At 43.2% G+C, this 23,886-nt stretch overlaps 1 protein-coding gene across 7 annotated transcripts in view; it reads right to left on the bottom strand.

Moving 5' to 3' along the window:
• NCKAP5 (NCK associated protein 5) overlaps positions 1 to 23,886 on the bottom strand; it is a 1,181,736-nt gene that overhangs the window by 290,383 nt on the left and 867,467 nt on the right. The window lies entirely within an intron of this gene.

The raw sequence follows: 23,886 nt of genomic DNA, 5'->3' as shown, positions 1-23,886 counted from the left end.
TAAAGTTAACTGTAAAGAAATACCTGCTGACTTGCAGTTGAAGGGGAATTCTCTCCATTTCCAAATCATGAAATGAAATGAATGCGCTCTGACATGTGGAGAGAATAGATAATTGTATGTTTGCAATGTGTGTTTTAGATAAATAGAATTGGGTATTTAAATTAACACATTTGTGACTTTAATAGCATTAAGACTTACCTTGAAACAAAAAAGTCTCAATTTCTATTTGATTTTTGTGCATTTTCTTTAAAAATGTAATCATGATTTTAGTGTCTCAGCTCTGCCGAGCCCTGCCTCTGTTTAGAATAACTCCATTCTACATTCACCTTGGTCACATGTGAGCTGTTGCCATAGTTTTATTTGGGTGTAAAGAATGTCTGTTGGCCCTCTGTTTAAATTCTAGAAAGGGGTAGAAGCTGTTTTTACTCCTCCATTAAAAACTATTCTTAACTTTTCAAAATATATAGGACCACTAAGCCTCCTGTATTTGAGCAAACAAATGGGTACCTTTTTTTTCTTTTTAAAGCACAAGAGGCCCATAAATCTTTAGTTATTTTCCTTAGTTTAATATATATTTTTTTGTACCCTGTACATTTTCCTGGGTGAAACCAAGGACAGTCTGGATATAACTGTCCCCAGAGACTTGGCACAGCTAGAGGAGTGCCACAGCTGTTTAGTACAAGCTCCCCACTTCCCAGAGACCTGAATCTGAGGCTGGGTTGTCTGGAGTTCTTATTCCAAATTCCAAAGAACACTCTGTTACTCTATGTGTATGCCTGAACCTAACCCATGTTGGTATGAGGTAATTTGTTTGCAGACGTGGGTGAGATTTGTAGATAAAAAGGTCATTGTATAAACCAGGGGTCCCCAAACTATGGCCCGCGGGCCACATGTGGCCCCCTGAGGCCATTTATCCGGCCCCGCTACACTTCTGGAATGGGCACCTCTTTCATTGGTGGTCAGTGAGAGGAGCATAGTTCCCATTGAAATATTGGTCAGTTTGTTGATTGAAATTTACTTGTTCTTTTATTTTAAATATTGTATTTGTTCCCGTTTTGTTTTTTTACTTTAAAATAAGATATGTGCAGTGTGCATAGGGATTTGTTCATAGTTTTTTTTTATAGTCCGGCTCTCCAACAGTCTGAGGGACAGTGAACTGGCCCCCTGTGTAAAAAGTTTGGGGGCCCCTGGTATAAACCAATGTTGACTGTTTTACGCCAGCCTAGTGCTAAACCATTTCATTCAAGCCCTAAGTATGTGCCGAAGAAGAAGCCATGTTTTGCAGAGAGAGAAGGTGTGCAGATGGAGAACCAGAGGTGAGAGGATTTACGAGCTCCACTAAGACTGGGGGCACTTTTGATTCTAGGAGAAACCAGAGAGGATTCTCCTGGTTGTGGAACCGGAGAATGTGTCAGGGCTTCGGGAGCTCTGAATGACTGAGAGGGAAGTGTTTCCCTGTGTGTTTGTTTGTCAGCCAGTGCCAGACTTTAATAAAAGAATGGCCCACCAGTTTTTCGCTCCACTGTTTCTTTACCGTCTGTCCGAATCCAATGAGAACCTGCATGTGAATGGCCACGACGGTCGTGACTACTGAAGCCCAACTGGATGCACTAGGCAACCCCTGTCTGGAGACAATGCTCTGCACATCTCAGGCCATACTTGCAACTGAGCTATTTTTAGTGCCTAAGGAGGAGACCTGAGGAGCCATCCTCAGCAACTGGGGCTGACATGCTTGAATCAATCGAGCCATGACTGTGGGAATGGGAAGGGAAAAAAGAGCAAGTAAGAGAAGGGAGAAGGGGAGGAGTAGAGAAGCAGATGGGTATTTTCCCTGTGTGCCCTGACCAGGAACCAAACCCGGGACATCCACACGCTAGGTCGATGCTCTACCGTTGAGTCAACTGGCCAGGGCAAAACCGAGTGATTTTATCTCTTCTTTTTTATTTATTTTATACTCACATTAAGTTACAATATACTTTGCCTGACCAGGAGGTGGCACAGTGGATAGAGCATGAGACTGGGATGTGGAGGACCCAGGTTTGAAACTACTAGGTCGCCAGCTTGAGCGTGGGCTCATCTGGCTTGAGCGAGCGGTTGCTGGCTTGAGCGTGGGATCATAGACATGACCCCATGGTCGCTGGCTTGAGTGAGCGGTTGCTGGCTTGAGCAAGGGGTCACTCTCTCTGCTATAGCCCCCTGGTCAAGGCACATGTGAGAAACAACTAAGGCACATATGAACAACTAAGGAACTGCAATGAAGAATTGATGCTTTTCATTTCTCTCCCTTTCTGTCTGTATGTCCCTATCTGTCCGTCTGTCTTTGTCAAAAAAATAAATTACAATATACTTTCAATGGAATTATTTTTATACTGATAAGTAGGTTAATAATGAAAATAAACCCAACTTTAATATCACTTAAATTTGTATATAAATTAAATTTTTTAAATATTGTTTCCTATTCTGACTTGATTTTTTTCATTGCTACATGAGGATGAAAGTAAAATAGGTAAAGCCAGTTGTGAGCCCTAGAAGTGAGTGAAGGTGGTAAAGTCCACCAAGTATGGAGCAGAGCCCATGCTCAAAAACCAGCCTGCTAGTATCCAACCTTCTACCAAATCAGAGGCACAAAAACAACTGCATCTACTAGACTAGAGAAAATACTTAGGAACAAACCTCCTGAATTGACTTGAGTACAGCACTTCTGCTGTCTTTACCTGCCTAGCAACCATTCTACCACCCTCTCCATCTGTCCCTCATTTTGTTTTGACTGGCCATCCATACACCCTTAGGCAGAGCTGACCTTACCTCCCATGTCCATGTCCATATCAGCCATAGTCCAGTGGGATCCAAACTCAGCCAACGTGAATAAGCCCTGAGACTTTAGTTGGAATGACATTCCTTCCACTGGGTTGCAAGACCGGTAACACAGAAACCTGCTGTAGCAGATGATACTTTTCACTACCATGTGATAGGTCCTGTCTGAGAATGAAATAACCCAAAAAGCAGCACAGCTGAGACTACAGTGAGATGATTCCTGGTGATATTGTGTGAAACCTGGACTAAGCAATACCTGAGACTTAATACCGACGCTGGACTTTTCATTCACACGAGTCATTGAACTGTTACCTCTTTACGCTAATTTGAACTTTTCATTGTTTTTATTGTTGCTACTTGCAACCAAAAGACCCCTGACTCATGATTTCACAATTACCCAGCAAAGTGTACACAAACATACTTTCTGATGAAACAAGTGATTTTTTTTTTAATTTTTTTTTTTTAGATTTTATTTATTCATTATAGAGAGGAGAGAGAGAGAGAGAGAGAAGGGGGGAGGAGCAGGAAGCATCAACTCCCATATGCGCCTTGACCAGGCAAGCCCAGGGTTTTGAACCAGCAACCTCAGTGTTTCCAGGTTGACGCTTTATCCCCTGCGCCACCACAGGTCAGGCAACAAATGATTATTGATTCAAGAAACCATTATAGTTTTATATCTGGTCATCAAAATTGTCTGTGATCACTCACCACTGTTGTAATCTATTATAATCTTTCTCCTTTGGGCAAACATATTTGAGCATCTTATAAGATGTTAATTTATCTGGAGGGGCAAATACCAAATCAAACAGTTGTAACTACTTGATTTTTTTTTTTCCAAATGGTTGTGTTATAGTCCTTTACTAATTTTGGAACCCAACAAATTACCTTAAATATGCTCACTTACACTTGACAATCTGGATATCTAGGGTATTTAAAAATAGTTTTCAATAAACAAATATTAGCTGATAAAGCAGAAAAAAAATGCTCAATTAGCCATCCTTATTCAATCTGAATTTAGACTTTTCCATAAATATTAAACTTAAAAACTCTTTTATTAGAAGTAATTCTATATAATAATTTAGATCAGTGATTCTCTAACTTCAACTTGCATCAGAATCACCTGGAGATCTTGTTTTAAAAACTTGGTGACCACACTCCCCAGAGTGTCTGAATTCAGTGGGTCTGGGGGAACCTGAGACTTCTCCATTACTAACAAGTTCGCAGGCAATGCTGATGCTACTGGCCTAGCAACCATGGTTTAAAATTCACTTATATAAATTTCAGAAATGTTTGGCCTTTTGGTGTCATTGTTGGTATTTACTTGGTCTCTCTGATTAAAAACACAAGCCTATGTTTTCTGCAATCCAGGCACAATTTAGATCTGAAAATTCTGGACATAAAGACAATAAAGTGTTTTAAAGGTGAATGGGAAATAACAGAGTTTAAAGTAATCTGGACAAAAGCTTGATTGAAATAATTCATTATAGAAAGCAATCACCTTCAATTTCCAATAGATGACATGACCAGTCAGGCATTCTGCCACACCAACCAAAAGTCAGACTTCAACGCTTCCCCGCTGCATTTATTAGCAAAGTTCACCTGGCCAAAGTAATCAAGTCTACATGAATTCTTAGGTGCCTTTCTACCTCTGCCTAAAAGAGCAGTGGTTTCCGTCTGCCAACAGGATGGGTACCTCTGAGGAAACACAGGTAAACAGCTCAGCAATACCTAGCTAATCCAGCCCTGGTCTGTTGGTTGCCTCAGTGGTAGAGCATCGGCCCAGTGTGTGGATGTCTCAGGTTTGATTACAGGTCAGGGAACACAGGAGAAGTGACTATCTGCTTCTCTACACCTCCCTCTCCCTTTTTTCTTTCTCTTCCCCTCCCACAGCCATAGTTCGATTGGTTTGAGCACTCCAGCCCAGGTGGCTGAGGATGGCTCTGTAGAGCCTCTGTCTCAGGTGCTAAAAATAGCTCGGTTGCGATCATGGCCCCAGATGGGCAGAGCATTGGCTCCAGGAGGGGGTTGCTGGGTGGATCCCGGTTGGGGCACATGCAGGGGTCTGTCTCTCTATCTTCTCTCCTCTCACTTGGAAAAGAAGACAAAAAAAATCTGGCTAATCTACATCATCATTAAAATGAGAACATAATTAAAAGAATATGCCTGATCTCCAGGAACAATGCCTTGTTACTTTGTAATGATGTGATAACACCAATCCATTTAATTCAATTTCACTCTGACTGAAACTTTAAATACTAGTCAGCCATAAAAAAGATGAAATGTTGCTATTGGCAACAACATGGCTGGATCCTGAGGGCACCATGCTAAGGGAAATAAGTCAGAAAGAGAAAGACAAATATAGTATCATCTCATTTACATGTATAATCCAAAACAAAACAAAAGCGAACTCAGAGAAAAAGAGATCAAATTTATGGCCACCATTGTGAAGGGGAATTGGATCAAAGTGGTCAAAAGTTACAGACTTCCAGTGACAAGTCCTGGGGACACACTGTGCAGCATGGGGACTATGGTTTGCACTGCTGTACTTACATGTGAAAGTTAAGAGAGAAGATCCTAAGAGTTGTCATTATAAAAAAATATTTTTTTTATATCTATATGAGACGATGTAAGTTAACTAAACTTATGGTAATCATGTCAAGAAATACAGAAGTCAAGTCATTGCAGTGTACCCCTTGGACTTACACAATGCTATACATCAATTATATATCAATAAAACTGGGAAAATGAGGTAAAATAGGAATGGGTCTGAATTGAGTTTTATGGTGTTAAGCACAACAGCCTACTGGCTTTCTTTAAACATGCTCAAATGAGTGGTTGTTCCCTGAGAAACCATCCCATTCCCCCCATCTTCCCTTCCTGAATGGCCATGGATGAAACAAGAAGCTTTCATATTTTAACAACTAAGACAGATTATGACAGAAACTCCATTATAAATCACATGTAAAATACCTCCTCTGACTGGATATATTGAATACATATGCATGTAGAGACAAGGAGACATTTGGATGCTCCCTGCACTCACACCCACACCCCTGAGAAAAACAGAGCTCTGGGCAAGGAGCCAAGTGACTTGCCTTCCCACAGTCCCACTTAAAGCCCGGTACACTGGGAGGTGATGTCCCTCATGTGGGGGCGGGGGAAGGAGGAGGAGGGGAAGGTTTTCAGAAACACCATCAAGCATTTTGCCAACAGGACAGCTGGACAAGTACAAAAGAAACCTGGGAAATCAGTGGCAGCAATAAAATCATCAAAGGAGCAGAAAGGAGGACCTCCATGCACTCGGGAACTGACGAGGCAACAGCCCTTCCTCCGGATGCCGGGTGAGGCAATAAGAGAGCAAAGCAGGTCCTGGCCAGTTGGCTCAGTTCTAGAGTGTCAGCCCAGCATGTAGATGTCCCAGGTTCGATTCCCGGCCAGGGCAGAAGGAGAAGCACCATCAATTCTCCACCCTTCCCCCTCTCCTTTCTCTCTGTCTCTCTCTTCCCCTCCCATAGCCAAGGTTCCATTGGAGCAAAGTTGGCCCAGGCACTGAGGATGGCTCCATGGCCTCCACCTCAGGTGCTAGAATGGCCCTTGTTGCAATGGAGCAACACTCCAGATGGGTGGAACATTGCCCCCTAGTGGGCTTGCTGGGTGGATCCCAGTCAGGTGCATGTGGGAGTCTGTCTCTCTGCCTCCACGCTTCTCACTTCAGAAAAATACAATAAATAAAGCAAAACACCCAGGGTGTTGACCTTCATAATAGGTCGTTCTTTCTAAAGAAGTGTCTCTTATTTCATCACACTCTATGTTAGCATTAACAATTTTTACTTTTCCATAAAATTCATTTGCATATGCATTATTACTCCCATTTCATAGAAGGTGAACTGAAGCTCAGAGTGTTGATGAATTTCCTCAAAGTTAGTAATGGTAGCAGAATGTGAGCCCGAGACTGAAGAGTTCAAAGCTGTTCTCATTCCTACCGTGCAGTCTCAGCGTTAGAAACATTTCAAACTTCTCTGACTAATAAGGAAGAAAACTCATATTTATGTGCTAGTTGTCTCAACAGATGTGCATTTTAATTTCACCACTGGAGTGGGGGGAGGGAGCTAACCCCAGAGAAAATGAGTGAAATGGGGGAGTTACCAATGATGTCATGGAGAGGAAGGAGAGGGAGGCTGGCCATGTGACAGCCCCTTAGGTTGTTTGAGAATCAGTTTCCAGGTCTGCTTTGGCCAAAGGAGCTGGGGTGAGATTTTCAGCAAGATATTCTTTAAGATACAGGCTGTCCTCTGGCAGAGCCAATGTAGGTCACCTTCCAAGGTATCCAGAGGAAAAGAGGCCAGTAATACAATTTCCAGAGCCATCATCAGGGTGAACACCTGGATTTAATTCAGGGGTAAAGAGTAATCACAGTATTTTGCTGGTCTTCAGAATTTATAATGATCCTGCAGGGCACAACTGCCCTAAACAAACCCCACCTCTTTCTGCGGGTGCTGACTGGACAATCACAGCTTCGCACCTCCCCAAATGTCTCTTCTCTAATGGCTCTCTGTTGAGAATCAGACAAGTAAAAAAAAAAAGCTATAAAAAGTGAGCTAGGAGCTTCACTTCATAAATGCTTTATTGCCTTCAGAAGTTCATATATGAGGGCAAATTTCCAGTATCACAATTTATTTTTGAAAAGTAAGCATTATAAAGCATTTGATCAAAATGGAGAAAGTTAATTAACAGATGTTTCCTAAAATAGAACAAAAAATTTAGGCTCATGGGGCATGCTACTACTATCCAGGGGATCAGACTTGGTTTAAATGGTTTCTAATTTGTCATATGCTTACTGTGAATACAAATACACATGGTAATCCTTAAATTAAGTAAATTAACTCTGCTGTGACATATAAATCAAATGGGAGAACTGTAAGAATTATAAACTTCTACCTTGTTAATATTGGTATTTGATTGAAAAGCTCTTATTTTGGGTGTCAAAAAAGAAAAAAAATGACAAATTATGGATTAGTTATTTTGTTCATTAGTCATTAAATGGCATGGCATAGCAGTGCTGATTGAAAAATAAGATATGCTAATTTATGTACTGCTAGTAGAATAAATGAAAATTCGAAATAATTCAAAATAGGTGAGTCTATCCTGGGCTTTGTCATTTCTTGGTTATCAGTATTAATAAAACAGTGTAATTTGAAAATGAAATGACTTCCTCAGCAGATAGGGCACAGTGCACCGCTCCCTGCAGCTTGAAGAATAGAGCCCAGATGAGTTCTCTGATGACAGTATCTCGGTTTGCCATTGCTTCGGCAAGGCCCCTGTTCTTGTTTCACACATTTGTGTTCCTATGCAGTCTGCTGCCTGGGAGATTTAAACAAAGCCTCCAGTTCAACCCGGTGAGCTTTGTCCAGTAGGGCTTCCAGGTGAAATTATCATCCACTGTTCTGGCTTTCTAAGAGCCCACAACCTAGAGCAGGAGTCGGGAACCCATGGCTCACAAGCCAGATGTGGCTCTTTTGATGGCTGCATCTGGCTCACAGACAAATCTTTAATAAAAAAAATAATAACATTAAAAATATAAAACATTCTCACATATTAGAATCCATTCATTTCCTACTGCTCATGTTCATGGTTATGGGTGACTGGAGCCAATCACAGCTGTCCTCCGGGACAACACTCAATATTTATTGGATAATGTGTAACATACACAGGCCATTGTATGGCTCTCATGGAATTACATTTTAAAATATGTGGCGTTCATGGCTCTCTCAGCCAAAAAGGTTCCCGACCCCTGATCTAGAGAGTGGTGACAGTTCACTTGGCTTATTTTGGAACTTAAAACCCAAGGAAAGGAAGTGAGAAACTGACAACATCATGTTTTGGGGGATACATAGAGTGCCTTCTCCATCTAGTTCCAATAGTCACCTGCCCCAGATTGCCCATGGGGAGTCTCATGAGAATCACTTCTGATTCCTTAGAGAAAAGAATTGGTATATACTTCCTGCTATAAAATTAGCCCCAGGGCAGAGATACGCAAACTCTCCAAAACTGAAACCATTCCAACCTGAGATGCTTCTGAAGTCTTTCTGTATTCGTTGGCATCCTGATAGGTGCCTCCTGAAGGGGTGCAAATGGGAGAGAACAGTGACAAGTGTATGCTGGCTGACTTAGATAATGGTGGACTGTAATATGAACTTCGTTACTGTTGTCACCAAGATAGATCCCGCTATATGTACTATTTTCTATGGACACGTTATCTGTACTTTTCCTGTTGCAACAGTGCAAGTGAGACTTCCAGAGAAGAGTGGGCCCCTTTCTGCATGTCTGGTTTGGGGACTAAGTTGTCCGTATTAGGCCTGCAGCTCTTGCACAGGGATCCCTCTCAGCTGGTGATGTGCGTGAACAACTGACGGTAGGGACCTCAGGCTGGAGAGGAAAGGGGAGGAGCAGTGGCCACAGGGAGGGTAGGAGCACCGCCTTCCAGGCCCCAAAGTGCAGTGTCCAGCAGGACAGGGAGCCTGGCAGAAGGCAGAGAAGCAGCCGCAGCTGCAAGCTCACTGACGAGCAGTTGGAGAAAACATGAACTGGCCATGCAGAGTAAAGGTTTGGGACCTAATCTGAGTTGAAGAAGTGGGAGTGAAAAATGGTGACAAGCTCTTTGGACAGCCTCAGAAAAGCGGCTGTGTGAGGAGAGACCCATCCTCCAGCCCCTTCATGCAGGGCGTTGAAGGCACCACCACTGCCGTGAACTCTGGCCAGCTGGAGCCGGGCTTCCTGGAAGCCAAGGTGGATTTAACAGTGTGCGCACCGAGCGCGCACCCGAGACCCCAGGCCCCAACTTCTGAAGGGCCCCGCAAAACTCCAACTTTACACTTTTTTCTAATGACACAAAGTTTGGTTTCATATGTGCAATTTTAACATTAATAGTACATAATATTTTTTATTTATTTAAAAATATGATTAATATGTATTTTTATTTTTCCTGTCTCTTTCTCTTAAAAAAAGAGGGGCCCAATATTTTCTTCTGTGGCCGGGGCCTCAACCGACCTTAATCCACCTCTGCCTGGAAGCCCGGGGTTTTGAAATGACTGCAGACCCTGGTAGGACATTTACTCCTTCCTGTCCCTCCTACACCTCCACGTTGGTGAGTGGATAGCAACTCCTAGGCACAAATAATCGAGTCCAGAGCCTCAACTTCTGAGAGATGAACAGAAAGTGGCTGGCTGACTCATCAGCTGCAGTCCCTCACGTGCCAGGAGAGGAGAATGCAAAGGGACTGAGAGGCCTGGTACCCAGACGCAAAAGCAACGAGAATCCAGAGAAACAAAGAAAAAAGAAACACAGTGAGGAAGAGGGACAGGAGAGCCCCTCCCACCTCCCTAGTGATGACAAGAGGCAAAGATGCTGCTGACCAAGTGAATGATGACGACCAGTGATGATGAAAACAGTTTGGAAGCCTGGAAGCAAAATGTCTCACAGTCCTCAAGTCAGGTCATCTGTGAGAGTCATCGGAATAATCTCCCCTCTTAGGTCCCCCTGCAGCCTGTGTGTCTGTCCATCTGTCTTCCTGCATGAAAATAAATGAAAGAGAAAATAAGGGTGCCAAGGTGACAGGACAGAAAGAACAAAAAAACTCCTTTCTTGCTCTCTGACCTTAGTCATTTTATAATAGGTGAATGCTGGATAAAAAATTAAATTTTTAAACAGACCAAACATTAATCCATTCAAAATATATTTACTCCTATAATGTACCTAACCAAAAAATAGGGTTTTTTTTTTGTTTGTTTGTTTGTTTGGTGTTTTTTTTGGTATTTTTCCGAAGCTGGAAACTGGGAGGCAGTCAGACAGACTCCCGCATGTGCCCGACCGGGATCCACCCGGCATGCCCACCAGGGGGTGATGCTCTGCCCATCCGGGGCTTCGCTCTCTTGTGACCAGAGCCACTCTAGCGCCTGAGGCAGAGGTCATGGAGCCATCCCCAGCGCCCGGGCCATCTTTGCTCCAATGGAGTCTTGGTTGCAGGAGGGGAAGAGAGAGACTGAGAGGAAGGAGAGGGGGAAGGGTGGAGAAGCAGATGGGTGCCTCTCCTGTGTGCCCTGGCCGGGAATCGAACCCAGGACTTCCGCATGCCAGGCCAGCACTCTACCACTGAACCAACCAGCCAGGGTCTAAAAAATAGTTTTAAAAAACTTTTTTGGAATTCTGAGCTCAGCTAGTTTAAGAACTAGATAAAATCATTAGCCTGACCAGGCGGTGGCGCAGTGGATAAAGCGTTGGACTGGGACACAGAAGACCCAGGTTTGAAACCCTGAGGTTGCCGGCTTGAACACGGGTTCATTTGGTTTGAGCAAGGCTCACCAGCTTGAGCCCAAGGTCACTGGCTTGGGCAAGGGGTCACTCGCTCTGCTGTAGCCCCACAGTCAAGGCACATATGAGAAAGCAATCACTGAACAACTAAGGAGCTGCAATGAAGAATTGATGCTTCTTATCTCTCTCCCTTTCTGTCTGTCTATCCCTTTCTGTCTCTCTCTCTCTATCACACACACACACACACACACACACACACACAAACTATATTAAGATCATTAGATAAGTATCTTTTTATATTGTTTCCCCAACATAGATTACCAGTGAATTTACCAAATTTACATTTGGCTGGCATCAAGAGGATGCAATATTATTTAACTATTATATTATCAGTATTATTTTCATTATATATGTATTAATCTATCAGAATAATTACTTGACAATGAGCATGGCTTAGACTTTTTCTGATAATTCATGAAGCTCTTATGTTTTTGCAGTGAGATCCTCAGGGTCAGTTTCTGGACACTAAGGACTGGGCAAGGCCATGAATGGGGTCTGTGCTCAAGAATGTACATTCATCTCAGCAAATACCCACACTCTGCTGTTAGGAGAGCGCGCCTGCTTGCTTCAGCTGTCTCTCTCTCCTAGAACTGCACTGAAGGGAGACTGCTGGTGGTTTGGATTTCTGAGGAACCCACTTTATGTGGGCTAAGTACTTTTTGCCTATCATGTGCTGCTTGCCTGTGGCTGCTTCTTTTTCTAAGCTCGATTACCTACAGAACTACGTCCCTGTTGGTCAAATAAGTTTGTAAATATGATATATATGTTTGCTCGCTTATAGTTTGCATTGTGTGGGGGGGGACAGGCTGTAGGTGGCCGGGTTGTTATGGCCTGAGGCTTAGTTTTAAGACTAAGCTTTTCCCTACACCCTTGACTGATTGCATGATGTGGGTGGTGCACACTCATGAGGAATCTCATTATGCCTCAGATAAGTGACTTGGTATCGGAGACTTCCTTGTTTGTATATTGGATTAAAGGTTTTGATTTCTACACTATAAGGTGGGCAGACCAGGAGCTTGCTCTCTCAATTCCTGAGATTAGCATTAGAGAGCAGAGAGCAGAGAAAGGCCACATGGAGGAAGCAGCCAAGATGGTGGAGTGCTGAGTGAGATGCCAGTTAGTGCAGAGTTTGTGCAGAGAGAAGGAGATGGGGAACAGAGGTGAATGAGACTGATGAAGTTAGAAACCTGTGATTCTAGGAAACTCGAGTAAGTCAGTGGCTTTGGGAGCCCTGAATAGAAAAAGAAGTGTTTTCCCACTGTATGTGCAAGCTAGGTGCAAGCTAGGATTAAAGGTAATGGCCCACCAGTTCTTGGCTCCATTGTTTCGTTACCGTCTGTCCGAATCTAATGCAAACCTGTGTGGGCCAGGCGGCTGTGAAGGTGCCAGTGGCTACTGGCTGTACAGTCCCCAAATGACTGCATGTAGGGGAGGCAGATCCCTTTAAATGAATTCATGACTGTCTTGGTATTTTACGAGATTACCAAAACCAATTTGACTTTGGCCCCGGGCACATACAAAGCAAAAAAATAATAAGGATGTTACAGGAAAAGGTGTGTTTTAGGGTTCTAAGAAAGCTCCTGCGGATGTGACTGCACGGAGGACAGAAAGTGAGGGAAAGCCTCTGCTTGAGGGAAGAGCCCTGAATTCCCACACTGATCCTGTACCCTGTCGGCATTTTCAAAGCGTTTCTTCTGTTTTTCTTTGCTATGTTGAAAACCATCCTTTCAAAACAAACACAACGCACATTTTCCAAGCTGTCTCTTCCTTGAGAGCCAGGTGGAAACCTGCATTCGGGAAGAGCCCCAGGCCACCACACCTGCATTCGGGAAGAGCCCAGTCCACCACAGGAGTAGAATCCTTGTAAAGCTCGGAGAGGCTGAGCCTACCCTTGGAGAGACTGCGCCTACCCTTGGTGTGCTGTGACCAATTAGAAGCTAGGAATGCAATTCTGCATGCCAAGGACATTTACATTTAGAAAGTCAAATTCATAAATAAAAATAAAGACATATTTTTAGATAGTTCCAAAATATTGTAGAGGTTCTTACGCCCATGATGGCTTGTATTTATAATCTCTCCTTCCACTTTCCCACCCGTAAAAATCCCTGGTCCACTCTAGTACTTCAGTCATACTGCTTTGGCTATAAGGTAAAACTGTACTTCCCTCACTCAAAGTAGTGAGGCCCTGAGATTAGTGACAATTTGAATGCTAATAAATTAGATCACCCTCAAAAGGCTGCCATTGGATTTCAGAGTAAGTGAACATCTCACACACTTCTAGACCTATTACCATATTAGGAGGGTGACTCAGCAGGTAATAGCAGTATCTATTTAACAAGGGCATTTTTCTGGACCCTGACCTGGAGACATTATTTTTTCCCCCTTTCCAAGGCGGTGTAACATTTTCTCCTGGCAAGCTACTAGGGTTCATCAAATGCCGCAGTTCCGCGCCGGGGCTGCGCAGCAACCACAGCCTGTCGTTTCACTCAGGACACTGTGGGAAGTTATGGAGATGTGAAGCATCCCCTCTAGAACCACCCACATACCCAGCTATGCAAAAAAAATGACCATATTTGAGGTTTTGTTTTCCAATTATACTCATGACATATCGAGCTTAATCATACTTTGTAGAGTAAGAATTAAAATGCCTAATTGGCTGAAACTAACCAAATGGAGGCTTTTTGATTAATCAACCCAGCCAGCTTTCAGTTTCTGACATCAAAATTTATATTCTCTGTTTAAAAAAAAAAAAAAAAACGCAAGTCACAGCTACATAACATTAAACCAACACACAATTAACAGCACTTTGTTCTAATTATCTCTGGGCACAATTAATGTTGGCTCCATGGCTCATTTTTCTTCTTTGATTGCTTTCAGAGTATTTATGGAGATTAGACCTTGATGCATTGCCCTTCTGTAAGGTCTGGGGTTTCGTACAAGTTCCCACACAAATCAGAGTCAGGCAACAGTAACATACTCATGCAGATTAATTCTCGACATATTGGCTTTTTGTAGCACACGAGGTGTTGCTAACAAGCTTCCACACAGACTGGCCCCCACAATGCGGAGTGGCCCCGTTCCCGAACGCTTCAGACTGTCACCACACACACAGCTCTTCCCTTTCCCGTCGGCAGTTGTCATTACGGATACAGGTTATGTCTTGATTGAACAAGCTTCCAATTCAGTCTGGAGTAAAAACACGCTGTAGATGCTGACAAAACCCAAAGTAAGAGGGATCCTCAGCTGCTCATTACCACTGGGAAGCCCACTTGGCAGTTCCTCACATCAGCAGTGAGAAGACGGGCAGAAAGACAGTGAGCGCAGGTCAAAGGCTTGGGGATTGGTAGGGCTCCAGTGTATGGAACACATGTATACTGCTCACAAAAATCAGGCGATATTTCAAAGTGAATATAAAGCTATAAAATGTCCCCTAATTTTTGTGAGCAGTGTATTTTGTCTATACTCCAAAGGAGTTTCTTCCAAAGTAGATGGGGGAAGGGCCTAAGCTTTCAAGCCATAAATAGTCTCTCAATGGGTCAGGTCTGTTTGCACCCGCTTGGCGTGTTGGTTTGGACACATTATCAGATGCTCTAAAGGTGGCCAGGCACATCCAGGGCCCTGGTAAATCAAAGGGCTGTTACTAAAGAACATATCTAAATAGATTAGATGTTTAATTAGATGCTCCGTGAGTTTCAAAAACAAGCACTGTTAGCTCTTGATATCCATGTGTTGGATAGATGGAGAGAGTTCGAGCACCTGTACTTGCAGGATGGGCCAAGCCTTGCAGGTTAATCTGGGCTCTGTGCCCCAGGCTCCCGCAGACCCATGCCCTCAGGGCCCCTTGAGCCTGTTTCAAGTTCTGCTGCTTTTATCCAGGAAGCTCCCCTTGCCCTTCCTCTCACGACATGCCTAAAAATTTGCATGAAGCTGCAAAGACTGTTCAGTGGCCGCTTCTTATCTCTGTGCCTCCTCCTGGTTAAGCCCCCTGTTCGGTACTCCATGGACCCTTGTACACACTTTTTTAATTTAAAAAATGTTAATGTATATTATTTCATTATGTAAATTAGTATAAGTTTGTCTTTCCTCCAACAATAAGCCTCAAGGGCAGAGAAATGCTCTTGGGATCTTTGTGACTCCAGCTTCCAGTAGGAGCCCAGGCTTAGCGCCAATCAGGAAGGGTGAAGGGAAGGAGGCGGGGGGGGGGGGGGGGAGGAAGAAGAGAGGGAGGAGAGAAGGGGAAAAAAGAAGACACCAGCGAAGAATAAAGATAAGTCTGAGCACAGCAACCTTTCCGAGTGGTATTCAAGAAACTGATATTTAAATAACTAAAACCCAAGAACTGTGCCAAATCACAGAAGTGATGGGACTGCCAGTTGTGATACTCCTACAAGGACCAAGGTAGGAGCTTATGCACCTGACATCCCTCTCTAACCGTCTGAGTTTGTGTGGAACTACGAGGAAAGAGATACCACATTTTCACTGCTGATTAGTGGGTCGATGCTTAGAAGCTCCTGGTTGGCAACTTTGCCAGTGCATGGAGGGAGCCTGCCTAAGAATGATGCCAACTTAGAGGAGAGCAAAGCTACAAAAAGCTCCCTCACATGGTCTGACCCCTTGCACTGATTCATGACTTCATCCATTGTTACACTTCCATTCCTGCTTGCCTGGCCATTCTTTTCTTTAGTTTGAGTCAGTTTTTGACTTGCATTTGAAAGAGTGATGACAGTACCTCGACAAAATAGCAAGATTGGCTGAAATACAAAGTTCTCTCAAAGATTTAGATCTTTGAAAGAGTTTCAGCAGCCCACGGACCCGCCTATCACTTTCTCCCGGACTGAGCAGGAACAGTGGCTCCTTAGAGAGTGGTTGGGGTGCTTCTCCCCTAACGGTACTGCCCCCTCAGTCCTTCCTGGGATTTTTAATGGAGAGCCACTGATTCTTAATTGGATATGGGGAAAATCTAACTGCCTACCTGCATAACTAAAAAAAAGATCACATTTTAAATATTCCATTATAGCCTGACCAGGCAGTGGTGCAGTGGATAGAGCGTTGGACTGGGACGCAAAGAATCCAGGTTCAAAACCCCGATCTCACCAGTTTGAGTGCAGGCTCATCTGGTTTGAGCAAGGCTCACCAGTTTAAGCCCCCAAGGTTGCTGGCTTGAGCAAGGGATCACTCACTCTGCTATAGCCCCCTGGTCAAGGCACCTATGAGAAAGCAATCAATCAGAAACTAAGGTGCTGCAACAAAGAATTGATGCTTCTCATCTCTATCCCTTCCGGTCTGTCTGTCCCTATCTGTCCCTCTCTCTGTCTCTGTCACACACAAAAAAATTCTATTATATTTGTATATATAGGCTTTTGAACCCAGATGTTTATCACAACATCATAATAATGAAAAAGTGTCAACACCTTTGTAGCCAACAGGAAGGGATTAAATAAATGGTACTCAGCACCCATGTGATAAAATTCTACACAGCCATTAAATCCCATCTTAAGGAACATGAAGACCATTGGGGAATAGTTTTCATATGCTACTTAAAGGGCAAGCTACTAAATGGTATAAATGGAATTTTATGATCTCCTAACTTGATTAAGTACAACAAATAATACAAAAGACTGGAAATATAAATACTAAAATATCAATGGCAGATATTTCTGCTTGGTGTCATTACAGCTTATCTAGTTCCTTATATTTTTCTAATTTTCTATAAGGTGACTATTTACTACTTTTATAATCAGGAAAATGCTAGTAAAAAGTTACATGCTGACATAGGAAGGAATTTTTTTCTTTTAACTTCAAGCCCATTTACCAAAGAGTAGTGTTTGTCTCTAATCCCAGAACAATGACTGTTGTTAGGTGACCTACCGCTGGATACAAATTAACAGCAATACACCTGATCCTTTAAGACAGCATTGTCTGCAGTTACCTGTTGGCAAGTTGTCATAGAATCTAAGGATAGAAGGAAACAGTCAAGTATTTCTATTCAGATTACTACCAACTGATTTATAACTTTAATTTTTTTTTCATTTTCTTAAAATTGGAGAGGATCAAAGTGAGAGGAAGAATAAGGTAAGCCCGTCAGGAATGCTAAGAAATCAGACTGCTTCTCATTTGCAATGAGCTGTAGCCAGACCGGTTGTGGGTCAGCCCACAAGCACGTCAGGGAGCCTCCCAGGCAGGTGAGCAGTCCCTTCCAAGCCCTTTTGATTACAAGCTTTTCTTGGGCTCCAAGGCTCTCTGGCATTGGTCATGAGTGATAACGGCATCTGCATCTAAGTTTGAAGATTCAAGAAAAGTTCTCCTTATGCCCAGGGGCAAAGAGAGCTTAGGTTAAACTGAACTGAACTAGACCCAAGGTGTTGGAAAAGCTTTGAATTTCACTGTCAATATTGTATCTGTGGTTCCCACTCCTGGCTGTGCATCTCAATCAACGCAGGTTTGTTTGTTGTTTTTTTTTTTTTTTTAAATAAAAACACACATTTAGTTCTCTTAGACTCAGAGACATGGAATTCCTAGGTTGTCTTCTAGGCACCTGAATTTCTAGAAATTCTATTTCTGCACAGATTTCATCCCTCTCGACTGCTTGCAGATTTCACTCGTACTTTTATATCTGTTTCTCCCGCATAGTGGACTTCTCTGTTGGTACCGGCCATTTGCATCAGCACACCAGCATGTCCTAATGCCAGCTGTCTTTTGGAAAGGGCTTCCCTTGTACTCTGCCTTTCTTCAGGTATGATGCTCCCCTCAGTCACAGGAAAACTTTGCAAAGAGCTATCTGTACTCACTGTCCCCACATCCTTCCCTACCTTCCCCTTCCAAATAAACACTGCTGTTACGAAGCTTGTAGCTGACCCACCCCATCCAGAGCCGAGGAGGAATCCTAGGCGTTAGCTGTCTTTTCTCTTACCAGCTGTGGACAGGCTGCCCTTGAAACACGTTCTTCTTCTTTTTTTTTTTTTTATTTTCTTTTTATTTATTTATTTTTATTTTTTTTCTTTTTCCGAAGCTGGAAATGGGGAGAAACAGTCAGACAGACTCCCGCATGCACCCGACCGGGATCCACCCGGCACGCCCACCAGGGGCAACGCTCTGCCCACCAGGGGGCGATGCTCTGCCCCTCCGGGGTGTCGCTCTGCCATGACCAGAGCCACTATAGCGCCTGAGGCAGAGGCCAAGGAGCCATCCCCAGCGCCCGGGCCATCCTTGCTCCAATGGAGCCTTGGCTGCGGGAGGGGAAGAGAGAGACAGAGAGGAAGGAGGGGGGGTGGAGAAGCAAATGAGCGCTTCTCCTATGTGCCCTGGCCGGGAATCGAACCTGGGTCCCCCGCACGCCAGGCCGACGCTCTACCGCTGAGCCAACCGGCCAGGGCCAGAAACACGTTCTTCTTAAGGCTCCCTGACACCTCTGCCTTCCCGATTTCCCTGCTACAACATGAGCTACTCTTTCCCAGGCTCCCTGACTGCTCTTCCTCCTCAGACAGACCTCTACCAGAGGGGCAGCCAGGGGCCTGTCCTCTGCCCTCGTAAGGTCCACATGCACACTTACTTCTGGTGCTGCCCTATTCAGTCCCACAGTGTAGGCTGTCGTCTATACGCTGATGACTCTCAAATCCATAATTGCTAGCCCTGACCTTGGCCTTGGATATTCAACTGCCTATGGATCATCATCAGTTGAATGTTGAACGGGCATTTCAACTTAACATGTACCAAAAACAAGCAAACAACCAAACAAAAAATCCCTGATGATTGTGCATTCCTTTCTGTGAGTCACCTCTCCTCCAAGCCTTGCCTCCCTTGGAAATTTGGTACAACCCATACTCAGTTGTTATGGCCAAAACCCTACAAGTGACTCTTGTTTCTTACTTTCTCCCATAGTCCACATCCAGTGCACCAGCAATGCCAGGTTCTAATTCTAAAATGAATTTTTACTTGACCATTTCTTACCAGTGTAGCATAGCAGAACCATACAACTGAAGTTCAAATTCTGATTCTCATACTAACTGACTAACTGATGTGACTCTGGGCAATTTACACAACTTTTCTGGGGCTCTATCTTCATCTTTAAAATGGTTATGATAATAATCACATCCACCTCACCCACAGCATTGTTATGAAGATGAATATTATATATATATATATATATATATATATATATATATATATATATATATATATATTGAAACAGTGTTGGAACACAGTAAGCCCCATATAAAGGCTTGCCAATACAGACATTATTATTCCCCATCAGTATTATTATTATTATTATTAGTCCCTATTAGTGCTAGTACCTACCCTAGACCAGTCTACTGATAGCTTTCATCTGCAATCTAAAACAACCTTCTATGTGGTGGCCCTGCCTCTTCTTCTGTCTTGTCATTAGCCCATAAAGCAGCAAGAATTGTCTTTCTAAAGCACAAGTCAGATCATGGTACTTCCCTAGTTAAACACCCCTCATGGCTTCCCTTTGCATTGATAATTACACTGAATTTTTACTGTGACTGTGGCCTGTAACACTTTATAGGGTCTGGCCTCCATTGACCTCTCTCAACTCATCTTTTCCAACATTTGAATCTTCTACCTTCTGTTCCAGGACAAAGTACTTGTCTCTGTGTCTCTAACTTGCCAAACTTTCTATCACCTCTGGGACCTCACATGTGCAGTTTCTTCCTGCTTTTCATCCAGATCTTCCCTCAGCTGTCCCCTTTTTATTATTTACATTGTACTCGACTGGCCCAGGATCAGCGGCCACTGGAAGGAAATAACTCCCGTTTCCATCCTCACTCTCCTATTAGTATGTCAGCTAAATTTTCTTATTCAGGGGCTCACTTATTTGTCTATTTGTTTTTTCCCATTTACTATTTTACTAAATATGTATTATTGTCTCTGTTCACTGGAGTTGGAGGGGGCCATGCAATTAATCTAATGCCGGAGTCTAGAACAGTGTTTGGCCCATAGAAGGCATTAAATAAATATCTATTAACTACAAACTCAACACATAATTGAGTCAGGCATGAGAATTACTATTTTAAATTGCCTCATTTTAAACAGGAATGAGTGATGAACAAATATGCTTGTGCTTAGCATTTTAGTTGTCATACTTTCACAGAAAGGTATAACTGCCTAGAAAGAGTTGTTGCTGATTTTAGCACATTTACTTGCCATATTTTCCTGTGCAAAATATGTTTTCCCTGTAAGAAGTGAAGTTCTTCTGACCTGGAGGCTACAGTAATGATATCACATTTATCTGCTGGCTCAGAACCCTGGTGGTGCCAGGCCTCTTCTCCCCCTGGCTAGTCTGGGCATCAGAGCGGCCACAGGAGCTGAGAGGCAGCTAGGGGATCTCGTCCCGATTTCTAGTCACTAAGCAGCTGGCCAGTGAGTGGGAGCTGGGGGAGGGCCTGGAGGCAGCAAACCCTGTATTTCAAGGAACATGCCAGGAGCAAGCCTGGACCCCACCACCAAAGCCCAGGAACAGGGAACCAGGAAGACACAAGGTCAAGGCAATAGACGAGGTCAGTCTGGGAAGATCCCTGGAATCAGTGGTATGGGATGAGGTAGAGGGGAGAGGTGTCCTTTGATGGAAAGGGCCTGTGACATGTTCAAAATGATGAACTTTATTTCAAGTAAGCAGTTCCCAAAAGAGCAGCATTGAAAATTATTTTAAAAGAATGAAAAAAAGAAAATACCAAACCTAACACTTAAAACTTACAGAAAAATGTTCAGGTGACATCTGTATCACCCATGGGGTCTGGTAAGGCAGAAATATCAAATACACCAAATGGCTTCCCCACCAGGCATCAGGACCTGACAAAAGTGATAAGCTAGTCCCAGGGAAAGCAGTTGCTGGGAGTTGAGGAGAGAGAGCCCACTCTTCTTCACAAACAACTGGAAATTACTGAAACCAAGGCACTGAGTAGAGAATACAACTGTGACAAAGAGAAAGAAAATATGCGTGCATGTGTGTATATTAATAGTACTTTGCTGGCCTTAGAGCTTTGTTTGGAGGTAAATGTCTTATTTAGCAAAATTCCTTGATGAGCTCTGAGGATGATCTGGAATGAGAGCATGATTGCAGGGCAGAGACCTAAAAAGCTCTGCGTAATAAGGGCTGGGGAATTCGACCAAGAGAGAGGGAGCAAGTGGCAAGGGCTGGCTGTGCTCTGGGGTAGGAGGCTGAGGATCAAGGGGAAGTCCTGCAGCTATTAAAAACCAAGTTCAGCCTGACCACATGGGGACACAGTGAATAGAACATCGAATTGGGACGCAGAATACCCAGGTTCAAAACCCCAAGATTGCCAGCTTGAGTGTGGGTTTATCTGGCTTGAGCGGGGGCTCACCAGCTTGAGCACAGGGTCGCTGGCTTGAGCGTGGGATCATAGACATGACTCCATGCTCCCTGGTTTGAGCCTAAAGTTTGTGGCTTGAAGCCCAAGGTTGCTAGCTTGAGCCCAAAGTCGCTGGCTTGAGCAAGGGGTCACTCGCTCTGCTGTAGCCCCCCAGTCAAGGCACATATAAGAAAGCAATCAATGAACAACTAAGGAGACTAAGGAGCTGCAACAAAGAATTGATGCTTCTCATCTCTCTCCCTTCCTGTCTGTCTGTCTTTCTGTCTCTCTCTCTCTGTCACAAAAAATAATTTTTTTTTTAAAAAAAGACCAAGTTCAAAGCCTTTAGATATTCTGCCACAACCACATATCTTTGTGGGGTTGGATTTTTGGAAACAAATCAAGTAAAAAGGGCTTTGTTTTACATGAGGCTGGAAAAAAGAAAGAAGGATTTAAAGTTGAGTGCAAGTAAGAATTCAGTCCCACAAAGAACTATGAAAAAAAACAATTCTGGGGTTGGGGTGGCATTAGACATTCCCCAGGCTGAGGTATATTGTGCTTGAACAAGATTTACTTAATTCTCAAAGTCAAGGCTTCTCAATCTAGGTTGTTTTAAATATTCTCACGATATTAATTAAGAATATAGTAGTATTGGGAGTCGACTCTGCATCTTCTCTGCCTCCCCACACCTTCTCAGGACCTGTTTGGGGAGCAGGAATTAAGGAGGGCTGTTCTTCATCACCCCAAAGATCATTCCTCTGTGCTTTCCACAGCACTAGGGACTATGAGGTCAGGGCGCACAGACATCACCCCGAAGACCATTCCTCTGTGCTTTCCACAGCACTCGGGACTACGAGGTCAGGGCACACAGATATGGTTGTTTCAAAAATATGCAAATGAAAAATATGTTATGGTTTTCTAAAATCTTGCTGTACAACATAAAATTTGCCAAATTAATTTTGAATATATTTAATGTCCCTGGTAATCTTAACAGCATTTTGTTAAAATGTATAAATCTATGTAGGGGTCTGTGACTATCCCAGTGCGTAGTCAGAATGAGCCCTTCATTATCCAACAATAATTGCTACATTATGCAAAGGATTATACAGAAAGTACATAGAGTAATTTTATTTATTTATTTTTAAGTGAGAGGAGGGGAGGTAGACAGATTTCCACATGTACCCTAACCAGGATCCACCCAGCAACCCCCATCTGGGGCCGATGCTCAAATCAACTGAGCTATCCTCAGCACTAGACGCCATTGCTCGAACCAACTGAGCCACTGGCTCCAAGGGGGGGAAAGAGAGAGTGAAGAAGGAGAGGGAGAGGAAGATAAGCAGATGGTTGCTTCTCATGTGTGACCTGACTTCTGCATGCCTGGCTGGCATTCTATCCACTGAACTGGCCAGGGCAAATTTTTAAAAATTAAATTAAATTAAATTCATATGAAAATTGGATGAGACATATATATGTGTAATTACATATGTGTGTATACATATATATATTTAATGAAGATCTCTTTCTATTATATGTTCAAATAGACAACAGTAAGATATCTGGGGGCAAGGAGAGAGTAAACTTAATATTGAGCAAAGAATTTTAGAAAACAAGCAGTAACTCTGCCCAGGGGAAGTTAATTTAGAAAATAAAGTATTTTTATGTATTAAAATTGTAAGGCTTAATGGCACTTAGTGATACCATCCCTTGCATTCAATTAATGCTGGATGCAAGAGTTTTTGTCTGAGTAGAGAGATCTTGGTGAAAGTTAAAAAAAAGTACACTGTGTCTTTTTTACTTAAGAAACATGCATTGCCAAAGATATTTTTTAAATCCTTTCTGACTTGATGAAATAAAATGTTCTTCACAGTTTTTTTCAGTGACAATTAGGTCAACTAAGAGCATTTTCCACTGTAATCATGAGTAAAACTAACAATTTAAGTACATGGCTCTAGGGAAGTAAGAACGGGTAACGTCCACTCATTGCTATTGTTAAATCCAGGTACTTCATCCTCAAGACAAAGCTATGAGTTTCCCCGAACTCTGAGATAGAAACCTCAGTGCCTCTTCAGAAGACTTTCCCACTTTTCAAAGTGACTATCTTAAAAATGAAAAAGTATGAGAACGTTTGGGGAGAAAGGACTGATTCCTGGCCATCCAGCGAGCTGATGGGAGTCTCTGTGTTGACCTCTCTTCTACCATGTGTGACACTATCTACCCTCAATCAGTGCTGTGTGCAGGAGCTGAATCTGTTTATTCACCATTCTTGTGTGGATTACGGTTTCAGGTTAGTGGGGCAAAAAGATTTAAGGAACGGCAGGCACCTTGGGGTAGTTGGAGAGAAGAGCCTGTGTGCCAGGCACCACTGTACAAATATTAG

Source organism: Saccopteryx bilineata, chromosome 5 (assembly GCF_036850765.1).
Source record: "Saccopteryx bilineata isolate mSacBil1 chromosome 5, mSacBil1_pri_phased_curated, whole genome shotgun sequence".
NCBI lineage: Eukaryota > Metazoa > Chordata > Mammalia > Chiroptera > Emballonuridae > Saccopteryx > Saccopteryx bilineata.
This window is presented reverse-complemented; position numbering and strand designations above follow the sequence as displayed.